General features: G+C 37.3%; 2 protein-coding genes across 12 annotated transcripts in view; one reads left to right on the top strand and one right to left on the bottom strand.

The window, feature by feature from the left end:
• The window catches only part of cep85l (centrosomal protein 85, like), a 314,062-nt gene that overhangs the window by 191,444 nt on the left and 105,556 nt on the right, over window positions 1–17,062 (top strand). The window lies entirely within an intron of this gene.
• Window positions 1–17,062, bottom strand: part of pln1 (phospholamban 1) — a 39,493-nt gene that overhangs the window by 20,263 nt on the left and 2,168 nt on the right. For 4 of the 8 annotated variants that reach the window (XR_011340588.1, XM_069886843.1, XM_069886842.1 and 1 more), the window contains exon 2: window positions 3,802–3,824. The exons of 1 other annotated variant lie outside the window; for it this stretch is intronic. The gene's annotated coding sequence lies outside the window, so the exon portion shown is untranslated. Of the gene's footprint in view, window positions 1–3,801; window positions 3,825–6,192; window positions 6,290–17,062 lie in introns of all 8 variants that reach the window. 3 more of the 8 variants (XR_011340589.1, XM_069886844.1, XM_069886841.1) reach the window with 1 other exon arrangement.

Genomic DNA, 17,062 nt, shown 5'->3' with positions numbered 1-17,062 from the left:
TAGTGAACTGGGAATTCACTACTGGTGTGATGTTCTGAGCAATGGCTTCTCCCTCAACTCTGTCCCACATATCCCGATTTTTAAAAAAAAAACAGATCTCTGCCAAAACCCCAGTTCAGTCCAAAGACCATATGTATTATTCTTACTGAATAAAAGAGTGTTGAGTGGTCTTGAGTGCTGTCAGTCGTTCTACAATTTTATTCAGTAAAATAAAGGATGGAAGCCCTGTTGAAGCCCACGATTTTCTGAATTGACTCTCTGTCCCCAGAGGCCCTGGAAAATTTCACATATTGGCTGGGGTGCTTCCAAATGTACCTGTTGACTAGACAAATGGTTTATGGATGAGCTCAAGAGGTCGACACTCCTCTCGCATGACATGCCTAAAGGATTGTTGATCAGGGACTACAACTTATGCGATGTTGTCTGCTCTCAGGGTGACAAGTTTTAAAACTAATTTTATAATGATCTGGACATCAAGTGTACCTAATCCCAATCTATCACTTTATCATTGTCCACTAATGGCTGTTGGTTAGATGTCCCACAAACTGACCTGCTCCCATTGGCATTGCATACATTAGGAGCAGTGAGATGGGTCAGAGCATGAACAATACTGTCAGAAAGGAAAATAATCAAATTAATCAATCCATGTCTCCAATTTTTATGCCATGCTAGGATATTTAAATACAGTCTTCACTGATGTGTTAGCTTTTATTGAGTATTGGTGACATTATGTTCAAAGCTAATGGGCTGATAAAACAGTGGAAAGGGGAAATTGAGATTTTTATAGATCAATCTGTAACGAGGATCTCTAACTTGTCTCTTTTCTTGCTTTTCCTCCTCCTCCACACTCCTGCATGTCATCTATTAGAAAAGCTCTTGTATGTGAATTTTATATTGACCAGGGTCCAGGAGGTAAAAAGAAAAGTCTGTATAAAGAGTGCATTGAATGCACAACGAATGCTTCAGAGGTAAGATTAGGTGAGCTGAAGTATCTCAATGGAAATACAGGGATCCTATTCTGGTTGGCTACTAGTTACAGTGGTGTACCACATGGGTGGTACCGCTTCTTTTTTTATATTGTATGCTAATAATTTGGATTGCAGAATAAATAGCTTTGTGACTAAATTTGCAGATGATACAAAAATGGGTGGAGGGGCAGGTAGCGAGGAGGAAATGGAGAGGCTGTGTAGAGACTTGGATAGATTGGGAAAATGGGCAAAGAAGTGAAAAATGAAGTACAATTTTGGAAAGTTTATGGTTATGCACTTTGATAAAAGGAATAAAAGAGCAGACTTATTTGGATGGGGAGAATTTTCAAAATTCATAGGAGCAAAGGGACGTAGGAGTCCTTGTGAAGGATACCTTAAAGGTTAACCTCCAGGTTAAGTCGGTGATGAAGAAGGTACAGTTTGGGCTCCTTATTTAAGAAAGGACGTGCTAGCATTAGAGAGTGTTCAGAGAAGGTTTACAAGAATGATTCATGAAATGAAGGGATTGGCATTTGAGGAACATTTAATGGCTCTTGGAGTGACTCCTGAGAGTTCAGAAGAATGAAGGAGGATCTCATAGAAGCATTTTAAATGTTGAAAGGCCGGACAGAGTAGATGTGGCAAAGTTTTTTTTTTCCATGGTGGGGAAGTCGTGGACAAGAGGGCACAACCTCAGGATTGAAAGGTGCCCATTTGCAACAGAGATGTGGAGGAATTTCTTTTGCCAGAGAGTGATGAACATCTAGAATTTGCTACCACGGACAGCTGTGGAGGTCAGGTCATTGCATGTATTTAAGGCTGAGATTGATTGGTATCAGAAATGTCAGAGTGTCAAAGTTTATGGAGAGAAGGCAGGAGACTGGGCTGAGTGGGAGAATGGATCTGCTCATGTTTGAATGGCTTGGTGATCTTGATGGACCATATGGCCAACTTAAGCTCCAATATCTTATGGTCTTTCCATGTTGTGTCTTTCTATGACTAACTTTATGACCAACTAACATTCTGTCTATCCATTAGCAACACACCTGCAAGTGATTAATTGTAACTTTAAATAGCACCAGTGGTTGGGGGAGAGGGAACTGGATGACCTTTCTTTTGCTAAACATGGAATCCTACATGTTTAATCATAAAACTGGCTTGTTTGAGATCAAATCAGTGCAGCTATGAGGACTGGTGTTTCAGGTTGCTTAAACTACACAATTCTGGTATGCAAGCCATTTGCATGTACTTTGCCCTTCCCAATGTGGCTTGAAGTATCATGTGTGAACAAGCATCTGTCACTATTTTGGTGTTTGTAATGTGAGTCAAACCTTGCACCTCCTGACTAGCAATGTTGAATGAAGATGAAATGTAAAAATGACAGCTCCTGAGGATAAGCTCAGACGGTAGTCAATTGAACTTGGATCAGATTTCATATGAAGATTTACAATGTGGTTATTTACAGATGGGGAAAAATATATTTCCAGACAGATATGAAGGACACACGCGCCTCATTTTAAAATAGGCTGCACAGTAGAAGGACAAAATATCAGTTCACTGCCTGAGTAAAATGAACTTGTAAACGAAATGCCTACCTCCGAACCAGATATTAATAACTTAATTCCTTCATCCGTGAATTTATCGGATGATTTTTACTCAATTTCTTTGTTTATCCTTCTCACTATATAGCAAAGTTGGTCAGCTCAAATATGTGTGTGGACTTTTAGCCATGTTAATTGGTTGATATGATATTATGTACTTCATTAACACAGAAACTAATTAAAATGTTTTTGAGGTTTCAAGGCCCATAAAATTGACTTCTCTTTTCAAAATGGCTTTGCCCCAAAATACAAAATAATAATGAATTCCCTTCATTTCACTGACTTAAAAGGACTTTTTTTGAAAATCAATGGGTATCATTGAAAATAGCATGACCTCCTTCCGGTGTGAGGCTGGCAGAAATCATTTAAAAAAATCTGTAGGGTGGTTATTTTCCCACAAAAAAAAACTTTTTAAACACGTTGAAAGAGATGCTGTCCAGTTAGATTAAATATTTGACATGGAGACAGTGGGAGATGAACACTTCCAAAGATGCATGCCCAACTGAGCATGTACCATGTGGAGATCTGAAGCTTACCTCTTTTCTCATCACTTAATCTTTACAGGATGTACTTAGAGCAATTCCCTTCTTTCCTCTTTTTCGGACTTCCTGTTTTCAATCTAACTCCAGCAATACCAGGTATTTCACTGGTGTGGGGTTTTAAATGAAGCCTGGAAACTAATTACTCCACACCTCATTTTAAATGAATTTTGATGTCAAATCACTGCTTGCTTTCTAAAACTACATTGAATTAAAATTCAAACCTAAACATATACGTGAAATTGAAAATGCGTAGCTGTTTTTAAGTGAATACCTGCTTTTTTTGTTTGTATAATCTATTTGGAGATTCTGCTTCTTCCTTCGGTGATTGCAGGCATTCTAAGTGGCGTGTGACCTATTTGTTCAGCAAGTCACACCATAAAACGTGTTTTATGGCAATAGCTCAGGATTTATGGTCCAAGATGAAAGAATTAGGTTTATTTTGCTGACAGGTGTTGCAAAGATCATCAGAGGATACAGACTTTGAGATTTGCTGTCATCTGAAATTCAGTGAGGAACCTTCTACTGATTCTAAACTTAGTGCAGTTACAGATATCGATGAGAAACACACGGATTCAAGTTAATCGTTTCTGAATTCTGCGATGGCTGTATCTGTAAGTTGTTCTGAAGAGTAATGGATAAAGGTTAAACATTTTGTAATAGAAAGTTGAAAGCTAATTCATTTAAAATTACCTTGCACTTTTGATGCTTCAGGACTGTAATGGAAAAAAAAAAGATATTTAATCTTAACAGGGTAAATCTCTGGAACATAAGCAAAAATCGCTGTAATTCAAAAAGTTAATATTGTTGCTAGCAGTCTAATAGTTCCAAAATATATTTTCCACATACAAACATTTTATTGTGCGCTGCCTTGCTTTTTATTTATGTATACATCTGGTGAGAAGAAGAATCTTTAGTGTAGATATGATTGCACAGTACAGTTCAACAATGGGACAACAAATTCACATAAACAATCGTGTTGGAAAGCTAAAAGGGATGAGATTGTCAAGATCACGCATCTCAGAACTGCTCAGCAGGCTATTTTTTTTATTGGCTTGAATTGAAAGTCAGGTTTTTATTCTTATGAGAAAATCATTGTCTGTGATCCATTTTTAATTAGCATCTGTTGCATCCATTCACAAAGCCTTCATTCTCTGATATTCTATGTCAAGGTTAGACAAAGTCACATCTCTTGAATTTCTATTTGTTTAAATGCAACTTGGATTTGAAAACAACTTCCTTTGGATTTTCTGAAAAAGCTATATAATTAGGCTGCCGTTGGGAAACAAAATGAAGGACATATCACAGTGATATTGGATTCACTTTGTGACCTATATTTGTAGGTTGATTAGCAATGGACAGACGTTATCTGTCATTTTTTCTGCAACGTGATTGAAGTTATAATTAGGAATGACATTAGAATAGATATGCTAGGCATTTTTTTTTAAAGTAAGCCAATAAATACCATTAAGACTTAATAAATGAATTTATTTATTTGTATCTCAATCTAAATCCATATTATTTTACAAGATATATTTTAGCTATATAAAAACATAAACAGTCAAACATTTAATATAAACTGCAGAATATGGATAATATTTATCAGTAGTGGCAAATTGCAGCTGTCCTTAAGATAAGGCTTTGTCTTGTGTAATGTATCTAATACTGTCTTTTGCTAAATCAAGTCACATCATTGATCTACTGATCTGTGAACCACTGATGTTCCCAGAATCCATAGACACAGTTGTGCACATGGTATTGAATCCAACAAGTTAGCTGAATATTTCCCATCATTTCAATCTTTCTGGCTTCCACATTTGTACACTCATAGTGGAGACAAATCAATTGGTCAAGGGTAATCTTATTGAAAAACTGAGATTGCTCAAAGGACTGAATTAACTGTTCTGCTTTTATTTCTTGCAGTCTTATATTTGCTTAGTACAGTTCCACATCGATACTAACAGTGAAAACTACAAAATATATTTAAATTTAATTAATGTATATTACAAAGATAAAAACAGAACTTGCAAAAGTTGGTAGTAAAATTGAATCTATAGTTGCATTATTATTCTAACAAAATTTATAATTATTAATAGGATCATAAAATCAAAATAGGTGACAAATTGTCTAATTATTAAATCTGATCAATTTATTTAGACTACTTTAGGTTGCAATTTGACCCCACCAGGGCAGAAACAATTGAGATTACATGTTAAAAGACTTGATAATACTCGATAATAAATCATTGTCAAATTTTTTGAAATCAGTGGATTGAAGATGAAATCTGGAAAAATGTTAATGTTAGGAAATTCAAGGTGGGGCTTCATGCGTAAATGGGGTAAAATAGCCCTCAAATTTGTCAGTCTATCCTGGATTTCTGCGTTTCAAGGAGTGGAAATCTACAGTTTAGGGCTTATTTTATGGCTCAGCAATGATTTCTGCTCAGGAGGTCTGGCAAAGCTCGGAATGATCTTACACAGTAGATTTTTTGCTCTCCTGCTATAAGTTAGAGACTTAATGTCTTTAAAATATCTTCATGGCACTGTTTATTCTAATAATCTGTGTTTGAATTGAAGCATTTATCAGTGTTGTTACAAGAGAGTTGGGAAGTGGAGTGGGTTTGTTAGATATTTATACAGTATTTTAATTTGTAAACTATAAATACAATACTTTTCAGAATTAGTTTTAAGATTATTATCATTTGAAGGAAGAGCCTTGTATAGAACCATCACTTGTTGATTAGTTAAAGGCCTTGGATAAATGTGTTCGTTAAAAAAAAGATCCAGTCTTATTCATTTTACATTTTGATAAAATAGCAATCAAAATTCTTTGGACACATCATGCGAAAAGATACATTAGAATATTAAGTTACAACTGGAAAGCTGGAAGAAAAAAGAGGCAGATAGAGAATGAAAATGATAGATGGATTAATATCATGGTTAAAAACAAGGATGGCAATAACTACAATTCGAAGGGTCAGAGACTATAATGGATAGAGAGAATGATTGCCCATGCCAAACGGCAAGGCACTTGAACAATTGGAGAGAACTTCACATATTTACCAAAGTCCTGTGATTGTAATACCTTAGTAGTATACTTTCAGTTGTCTGACTGTCTTGCCAAGATGATTAATTGAGGATAAGCATCCCTCAAAGTGGAGCAGCTGAACAGAAGCTGAATCCTTGAAAGGATTTTGAATAAAATAGTAATATAATTAATAAATAGTTTCAAGGACTAGTTATCATGGCATGAAACAAAATGGCGGTACTGTCAGAACTGCTGTAATGGCAGAAGTTCTGCTGGTGCGGACCTGGAGAGAGCGGGAAGTGGAGTCACAGCACTCCCTGAAGGTTCTTACTACCCAGTCCATACATGTTAAAATAGCCTGTTAAAGAATATGATGGCATTTTATTTAAAATTCTGTGACTGTGGGTCTGGTGCTAAGATGGCAACGTCTGTGTTGGCTTGGAGGGGTTTCAGACTCTGAGGAAGCAAAAGACTGGTGCAGAATATCTCCCATTAAGAAGGGGTAGCAGAGGTGGTGACCATCAGAATGGTGATTATGGTGGCAGAGCAGCAAGAAGGACACATACCAGCAGACAACATTTGGCAATTTGTGGTTGAGAAATCCACAAAGGATTTGGGCTGCTGGCAACTTGAGATCAAAGGACTCACGGCTCATGAAAACCAGGCATCAGAACTGGGATTTGAGAGGATGCTGAGGGCAAGAGGGACTCCCAAATGTTCCATCGTGTGAGGTTTGGATCTGGCCAATGGTTTGAACTGAACTGGAATCCTATGCGACTGCAGGAGTGCTGGAAGCGAGTACATGGATACTTGGTTACTCTGAGGGGACTCTTTGCATACCTTTCTCTGACAGTAAGGAGCACTAGGCAATGCTAATGGCAAATCTTTGACTTATGGCAAACTAAAAGCAATTTCATGTAATATTACATTTCTGTTTATTACATTATAATAAATCATATCTGCATGGTTGGCATCAGAAGATATCTAATCAGGAGGAGGGGCATTAACTGCTGTTCGAGAACTCACTCGGTGGCGGGGAGTACCATACCTGCCATGGACCTCCTCCATCTGCCACACCATCAGACTTCTCCCTCCCTCCAGCATTTCAGATAAACGCATGTGCTTATATTACATGCAGACAAAACCACGCGATTCATTTTCCTCTGATGGCTTCAGTGTGGTCCCCTAATGATACTACTACTGTGGGTGGGTGGGTGGCAAAATAGCTCATTGTGGGGGAATGGCCCACAAATGCCCTACCATGACATTGAGTCTAAGTATATGATCAGATCTGAATATACAGTGCCCTCCATAATGTTTGGGTCAAAGATGCTTTTTTTCCCCCATTTAATTGGCCTGATACTCGATCGTGTATATTTATCTACACACACACACACACACACACACACACACACACACACACACACACATTTTTTTTTGTGTGTATATATAATATATATATATATATATAAAAACAACAACAACCCTCATGTTCTTGTTAAATCTTTCCCTCCTCACCTTAAACCCATCTCCTTTGGTAATCAAATTCCCTTACACAGGGCAAAAGAATCTCTGTGTTCATCTGATTTGTTCTTCTCCTAATTTTATACACCACTATGAAGTCACTTCTCATCCTCCAACACTCCAGGAATAAAGCCATAACCTGCTCAATCATTCCTTAAAACTCAGGTCCCAAATTATGGCAACAGCCTTGTCAATCTTCTCTGTATTCTCTCCAGCTGGATGACACCTTTCCTGCAGCAAGGTGACCAAAACTGGGCACAATACTCCAAATAGGGCCTCGCCAATGTCTTGTACAACTGCAACGTGACCACCCAATTTCTATACTCCGTACTCTGACTGATGAAGACCAATGTACTGAAGTCCTTTTTGACCACCCTATCTACTACCTGTGACACCACTTTCAAGGTACTATGTATCTGTACTCCTAGATCTCTTTGCTCTTCCACATATCTCTGCCATTCATTATGTAGGTCCTACCCTTGTTAAGTATCCCAAACTTGAACACCTTGCATTGCTCAGTATTGAATTTTATCAACCATTCCTCTGCCCACCTGCCCAACCAATCCAGATCTTTGGTAACCATATTCACTATCCACAATACCAGATGCTTTAGTGTCACCCGTAAACTTGCCAATCATGCCATGTATGCTTTCTTATAAATTATTGATATAGATGACAACAGCAATGGCCCCAGCACTGAACCCTGTGTCACACTACTAGTCACAGGCTTCCAGTCTGAAAAACAACATTCCATCATGATCCTCTGCTTTTTTTCTACAAAGCCAAATTTCTATCCATTTTGCCATCTCACCTTGGATCTCATGCAATCTAACCTTCCAGAGCAGCCTAGTGTGTGGAACTTTATTGAATACCTTGCTGAAATCCATATAGACCATGTCTGCAGCTCTGCCCTCATCAACCTACTTGGTCATATCGTTAAAATATTCTATCAAATTTGTGAGACATGGCCTCGCACTTACAAACCCAGACTGGCTACCCCTAATCAGCTCTTGTCCATCTAAGTGCATCTACATCTTCTCCCTCAGAATGCCCTCTGGTAACTTCACCAACGGAGATGTTTGGCTCACTGGTGTGTAGTTTCCAGGATTTACCCTGTAGTCATTCTTGAATAAAGGCCAACATTTACAACCTTCAGTCTTCTGACACCTCACCGTACTTAATGATGACTCAAAGATCTCAGCCAATGCTCTTGCAATTTTCTCTCTATCTTTCTCTCTCTCGCTCTCTCTCTCAGTAAAAGCAATTATTATTGTTATACTTCTCAAATGTTATGAGAGCTTCTGACCACCTCAATTTCTCAAACAAATCACCCTCTGAATGGGGGAAAAAAATTTTCAGCAAAAAAAATCTGTTGGATTTCATTGGTCAAGGGATTGAGTTTAAGAGCCACAAAGTGATTTTGAAGTTCTATAAAGTGCCAGTTTAGACCACATTTAAAGTTCAGTTCTGGTCACCTCTTTATAGGAAAATTGTGGAAGTTTTTGGATGTGTGGAGAGGAGATTTTACCAGGATGTTGCCTGCATTACAAAACATATTTTACAAGGAAAGTTTGAGTGAGCTGGAATTTCCTACTTGGACTGATGCAGGTTGAGAGACAACAATCAAATTGTATAAGATTAAGGAGTGTAAATAAAGTGGACTGTCATCACCTTTTTCTTAGGGTGGCAATAGCCAACACCAGAGGACATCTGTTTAGGTGAATGGAGAGAAGTTTATGGAGGATGTAAGAGGTAGGTTTTTTTTAACACTGTGGTACGTACCTGGAATACACTAATCAAGCCAATGGTATAAGTTGATACAATAGGGACACTTAAAGACCTAGATAAGCACATAGATCTATGAAAAATAGGGGGTTATGGACTGTAATGGAGGGAAGGCTTAGATTGATTGGCGAGTAGGTTGATATGAGTTGGTCTAACATCGTGGGCCAAAGAGCCCATAATGTACCAATATCTCCTTGCTACATATATTAAACCTATTCCTCTAGCTACAGGCATCTTTGCCATGGTGAAAACTTTCTCAGTATCTCTCTCATCTATTGCCTCTCATAGCTTTGTGCACCTGTGTCAGGTCACCCCTTCAGCCTTCTCTGCTCGAGGGAAAACTATCCCATGCTATCCACTTTCTCTTTATAATTGAGTGACTCCATCTTAGGCATATTACATTTCAAATGATGTTGCTGTTTCATCATGGCTGGGTATTAACCCTGCTGCTCATTGCCCAGTGGCACAGAGGGAGGACATTTAGTGCACAGTCCACAGCAATTTAAGACAGTTCAGCAATACTCCTTCATTGACTGGCATTAAATGCTGGCTGAGCCACTGATGCTCAAAAATGAATTATTAAAAAAAAAATACAAGTAAATTTTAACATGATGAATTAGCATGCATCTCTTATCATACTGATTTTGCAGATCAAGTTATCTTTCTTTATTTTTCAATCCCAGTATCACCACATTTATAAAAAGTAATTGACCTGAAATGTTATCTCTGTTTCTCCCTCCACAGATTATGCCTTATCAGCTGAGTATTTCAAGTTTACTCTTTTTATTTCAGATTTCTGCAATCTGCAGTCCTTTGCTTTTCTCTCACAATCCTTTCTCTGCAGCTACTCCTTAATCTCAACTTGTATGGAAAGTCCTGTTCAGCTGTAAACAATAGTTGGAGAAGAGCTAGAGTTGCAAGGAAGTAGAACTTGGACAAAGCAGATGGTTGTGACAGGCAAGATATTTTCCAAATCCCTACCTAGAACAACAGAAATCTGCAACTCAATCAATATGAGGTTTTGGATGTATTTAAATTTTAAATTTAGGCTTTTTGGACTTCAAGCCTGTGCCACTCAATTACACCCTTGAGATTAATTAACCATAAGTCTTTGGAACATGGGAGAAAACTGGAGCAACCAGATGAAGCACACATGGTCATGGGAAGAACATACAAACTTCTTGCAAAGAGTCGTAGATTTGAACCCAGCTGTCTGGCACTGTAATAGCATTGTGCTAACTGTGCCATCTTGAAGACGTAATCAAAGATGATGGCGAATTTTGAGAATCAGTGGCCTAGACCAAAAAGATGTGTCCTTTCATTGATAGATTAATCCCAGAAAATGGTCTTCTCATTTCCTTCAAAATTAGTATTACAGTTTTACTTCTGGAACTTGACATGCTTTCCAGTTTATAGTCCTTTCCCACCGATTTATTCCAGAAGACTACATTAATCTTTGACTGGAATAGACAGAATGCTGTCTTGTCCACAACATCTTAATTTGTAAGATGTACCCTCTGTATGGTGGTAAGTCGGTGGGTAGGTATTGGTTTGTAAGATGTATTACTTTTCTGGGATGTGATCAGATTGAAAGAATTCAGTTTGCTTATTTTACTACATGTTATCACTGCCATGGGATCTAAGAAAAACATTTGAAGTTAACCTAGAGACTTGCAAATGCTAACAGCTAGCTACATTTAGAGCCTTATGAACTACCTCACTGTTCCACAATGACTGGAATGCAGATACTACTTGGCTGATAATTCTGTCACACGATCTTTGTAGAGCTTGTTTACTTCCTAAGGTCCACTTGCAAAATATGACCTAATAATGAAATTATTCATGGTAATCAACAAACCAAGACATTCCTCCCTCATTGTTAATCAAATGTTCATGATCTTGATAATGAATAGTTCAAATTTATCATTGTGTAGATGCTTCTACTGAATATAGTAAGAATGGAATGTTTATTTTGAACCAAAGCACTGACCAATTTACTTTGTAAGATAAAAAAAATCAACCAGTCCACATTGCTGGTAATAGGTTTCCATTGTGGTCACAAAAAGCTTGTTTTGTAAACTGAGAGTTTAGCTGCTTCCAAGACACTCTACTGTAGTAAGATTAAAATGTTGCATTCATTGGGATCTTCTGGAACTTTTATTTGAATATATTGTGAATGTTCTTTCCTAAGCATTTATTATTTTAATAGCAGATACCAACAATAAATCCCTATTATGCTCAGTTTTGAAGGGAAATTATAACAGGTTGATTAATCTCATTGCCTCACTCAATTAGATTTCTTGTTTTGCATCATATATTTTTTTATTATACATTAAAAAGTACATTTGCCTCTAATATTCCTCTTCAAATTTCAAAGGATCTCATTCATTCAGCATTTTCGGGTCAGAGTTTTATTTCAATGGGAAAGATCAAGAACTATTTTTTAAAAACTTGGATTGTGTTGAGATGTGAGATTTTACATTTGTGTCAGTAATTCCTGTCAACCTGTTACATCACACTTTATAAAAATGATGCTAAAAATGCATACAGTAGAATTCCATAGTGAAATCAAAATGGGATTTATTAAAAAAAGTTCCATACTCTGACCAAATTTAGACAAATCACAATCTGTACATTTTTAGAATATTGGCAGTGTTCATGTGTAGTGAAACATTTTAACAATGCTTATAACCTTGTCTCCTGCAAGATTAGCACCAACAATTCAGATATCTATATGGCCTTCTGTGTGATGTTTGTAGTAAATGCTGATTTTTAAAGACTGTAATGAGTTTATTTATATTATCTAATTTGTCTGATTTCACTTAGTAGTTTAATGCCAATTTGTTGATGGTGCTTCCTGTTTAAGAAATGCATGAGGGAATGTTTCTACTGGAGATGTTGCTTTCCTCTTTGCTCTGGGAGTGTTTAATCTGCAACCAGACTGACTGAGGAAGAGGCCTGTATAGTAATATTTCATAGAACATAGTACACTACAGCAGAGTACACACCCTTCAGCCCTCCATATTGTGCTGAGCTATCAAGGCTTCAAGCCTGAAACATCGGTTATATATTTTTACCTTTGCTATATAAAGTATATAACTTGACCTGATGAGTTTCTTCAGCATTGTGTGTTTTTACATCAACCACACTGTCTACAGATTTTCATATTTTATTTATATCCCTATACAATTTCAATTGTTTTTCATTTAAGATGTTAACATCTCACTTCATCTCAAATCCATGGAAAACAAATAAATAGTTTGTGAGAAATAAACTAGAAGGTCTCATTCATGAAATTTCATCTCTTTCTACAGATACCAGATGATGTGCGAAATGATATTTTTAAAAATATTTTCAGCATCTGTTTTTTTTATATTAACTCTGAGGAAAGTTCCTTGACAAGTTTGATTTTGAGTAATAAAACCAAATTTTGTGATGTCTTTCATAGCAACTATTTTCCAATATCCTGAAATATTGTATGACAGTCAAGAAAGAGATAATCAAATATTGCGACATTATGGGGCTGATTGGAAAACTTGTATTGAGGTAAGAAAAATGGCCAACTTATTGAATGCTGGAGAGAAGATAACAAGCCAAATTGTCCACTTGCATTCCTAGTCCGACTTCTATTTATTTTACTGATATGTAAACCAGTGGCTCAACATAGAAGTAAACTATCATCCTCGGCAGGAAATAAATATATGAATAAGAAAAGAATTTTTGAATTTGAGAAGAAATATGGTAGGGAACCTTTTGGAAGGATGGCAATTCATTTGGACCAGGAGAATTCTCTTAATCTCTCGTACCATCTGAATTTGAATAATTGCAGTATTTGGACTTCACTGCATGTCTGAGCACATAGTATTCAGTCTGAGATCATAAAATTTATCCAGCTTGAAGTTCACTTCAATCAGCTTAAAATATCAGGAAAAGTAATGATATTTTGAGTAAAAACTAATCGATTTAAAAAATATAGGACTCAACCTATAATTTAATTATTCTATTATATCTCTATACATTGAGGTGAGAAATTGTTCATTATTTTCTGGCTTTTTAGTTTTCTTGTCACTGAATTCCCTTGAACTTGATACTAAAGTTGATACTTAATTAATGCCAACAACTAGAGACCAATTATTGGTGATTTTTAAACTCTCATCGCTATATCTTGATACTTCAGACGCTATTGAGGACTTTGGGTTCTGTCAATGGTTTATTGTGAGCTCCCTGTTTAATTTGATATACAATTAAAAACCCAGCATACACCTTTGCTTCATGATGTCGATAAAAGGGAGATAAACATCTGAGGTTCTTGTTTCTGATTACTAACCATTGTCCTTCTATAAAATGTAGATGGATGGGCTTCAGATGAGAACAGTGTGATCCACCCCTACATCTCAGTTTGACATTTGACAGGGTAATAGGAAAGGCAGGGTCGATGAAATTCTTGATGTGAAAACCCTTTCATTGATCTGTCTTCTTTCAAGAATCTGAGCAGATCTTTTCCCTCTAAATCTATCATAAGGTTTCAAATATGGTAGCCCCCTCTCTGTGCAGAGCCACATCCTGGTGACAGGATAGCAATCCCCTAATTTCAAAGATGCACATAAACATCAGTGAAAGGCAAGAAGAGGTAAAGAAAGGGAGGAGAAAATGTCAACCAAAAACTTATCTGGCACCTCCCTATTTTTCATGGAATAAATTGCTCATTTTTTTTAGTTGGTTTCATTCCATGCAGATATTTTTTTTTAATCCTAGTTGTGATAACATGATTAATCTTAGTCTCAAATGATGTGACTGAAAATAATGAATGACGCCAATATTAATTACGAATTCATGCATTTAATCAGAACATAACTATTGATTCACTGGAGATTAGGGGTCACCTCCCTCATTCTCCCCCCCTCCCCCAAGCCAGTTGATGTGATATACCCCTTCCATCCTGCACACAGCATCTTTCAGCTGCTCTCTTCAATGAAGAGATACAGGAGTATCAGAGCTAGCACCACCAGGCTGAGAAATAACTTCTTCCCACAGGCAGTGAGAATGCTGAATGACTGAAGGAACTGCTCACAATAAGTATCCAAGACTCTCATTTGTACAAAACAATATATATTTATTGAGATAAAATACTCCGGTACATGTCCTGCATATGTATTGTTTGTCTGTATGTGTGTTATGTCTGGTTGTGTGTCTGCATGGTTTGCACGGAGGACCAGAGAATGCTGTTACATCGGGTTGTATTGTACTTGACAATAAACTTGATTTGTGTAGTATGATTATTTCTCACATTAGATGTGACATTAGCAGTGACATCACAACTCATTAGCATAATTTTAATCCAAAAATTGCTTTCCCTTTTTTTGAAAAGTGATAAGGTAACAATGCATTTGAGTTTTAAAACCAACCACTCTTTTGCCCAGATTGATGATACTGTCCTGTAACCTCCTGCAAATTTATCAAGATTTGATTGTGGTCAGAAAATAACCTTGCAGTATTTTCTGTACTGCATTCATTTGAATGGTCAACTACTGTTTAGTGCAACAAAATTAAGGCTTAATTAAAATTTCCCAGTGGAAGGTAAGGAAAAGAAAGAGGGATAATAGGAATAGTTTCATTATTCTATTTAATTGCTACTGTGGAGAGGCAAATAGGAGCAGGGCTCTGAGTGAAGAAAGTAAACAAGATCACAAGACAAAGGAACAGAACCAGGCCACTAGGCCCATCGAGTCTGTTCTGTAAATCTACACTAAGCTACTGTACACTAGTTCCAATTTTTGGCCTTTTCCCCATATCCCTTGATGCCCTCACTAATGAGATACTTGTCTATTTCTTGTTTAAATACTCCCAGTGATCTGGCTTCCACTGCAGTATGAGGCAGTGAGTTCCACAGATCCACGTCCCTCTGGCTAAAGAAGTTCTACCTAATCTCTGTTTTATATGGATAACTTCTAATTTTCAGACTATGACCCCTTGTCCTCGATTCACCCACCAAGGGAAACATCTTACCCACATCCACCCTATCTAAACCTTTCAAATTATGAAATGCCCCTATGAGATCTCCTCTCATTTTCCTATATTCCAATCAGTACAATCCAAGAGCCGCCAAACGCTCCTTGTACATTAGCTCTTGGATTCCGGGAAACATCCTAGTAAATCTCCTCTGCACCCTCTCCAACAACATCACATCCTTTCTAAGATGGGGGCCCAAAACTGCACACAGTACTCCAAATGAGGTCTCACCAGTGCCCCGTAGAGTCTCAACACTTCTTTACTCTTGTACACTATTCCGCTTAAAATGAATGCCTACAGAGCATTCGCTTTCTTCACTTCCAATTTCACCTGGTCATTAACTTTTAGTTTCCTTGCACAAGGACACCCAGGTCCCTTTGCATATCCGAGGTCTGAATTTTCACCCCATCCAAATAGTATTCTGCCTGTTTATTTCCACTGCCAAAATGTACAACTGTACATTTCTCTATGTAAAATCTCATCTGCCATAATTTTGCCCAGTCTCCTAATCTGTCTATATCCTTCTGCAACTATACGATTTCTACTGCACTTCCTACTTCGCCACCTATCTTGATGTCATCCACAGATTTGGCTACAAAACTATTTATACCACAATCCAAATCATTAATATAAATTGTATACAGCAGCGGCCCCAATACCGACCCCTGCGAGACACCACTAGTTACAGGCAGCCATCCAGATCGGAAACCCTTAATTTCAACCCTTTGCTTCCTGCCTATCAGCCACTTTTCTATTCAGTTTAATAACTTCCCTGTAATTCCATGGGCCCTCATCTTACTTAGCAGCCTAATATGCGGCACCTTATCGAAAGCCTTTTGAAAATCTAAATAGATAACATTCACAGCCTCTCCTTTGTCTATCCTAGTTAAGATTTCTTCAAAAAACTCTAATAGGTTGGTCAGGCAGGATCTACCCTTTAAAAAAACCATGCTGACTTGGATCTATCCTGTCATGCATCTCGAGGTATTTCATCACGTCATCCTTGAGGATCGACTCTAATATCTTTCCTACCACCGACTTCAGACTAATAGGCCTATAGTTTCCTTTTTTCTGTCTCCCACCTTTCTTAAACAGCGGAACCACATTTGCGACCTTCCAATCCTCTGGAATCTCTCCAGAGTCTATATATTTCTGGACAATCATCGCCAATCTCCAAATCCACCTCTTTCAAAACCCATGGATGCACTCATCCGGCCCGGGAGATTTAACAATCTTTAACCTGTTTAGTTTGCCTTGCACAATTTCTCTAGTAACCCTAACTGAATCTAACTCTACTCCTTGAAGCTTCTGACTGTCCAGGATATTACTAATGACTTCCCGGGTGAAGACAGGCACTAATTAAGGCTACAGTGAAAGTTTTGTCATTCTCTTGTAATTTGATATATACTTGCATTTTGATGTGACATGATGTTCTCTTAATATTTTACCCATGGTTTATGTTGAAAATTACACAAGACTGTTCTTTTGTTCACCTACTAATAAATGCCCAGAAAGTGCCATCTAGATTTGTTATAATCATATTTAAAAAATCTATTCTAACATGCCATGAAGTAAAGATTTCTAATTAATTATTTGAGATCCAATACTT

The sequence above is a fragment of the Narcine bancroftii genome, chromosome 6 (genome assembly GCF_036971445.1).
Source record: "Narcine bancroftii isolate sNarBan1 chromosome 6, sNarBan1.hap1, whole genome shotgun sequence".
NCBI classification, from domain to species: Eukaryota; Metazoa; Chordata; class Chondrichthyes; order Torpediniformes; family Narcinidae; genus Narcine; species Narcine bancroftii.
This window is presented reverse-complemented; position numbering and strand designations above follow the sequence as displayed.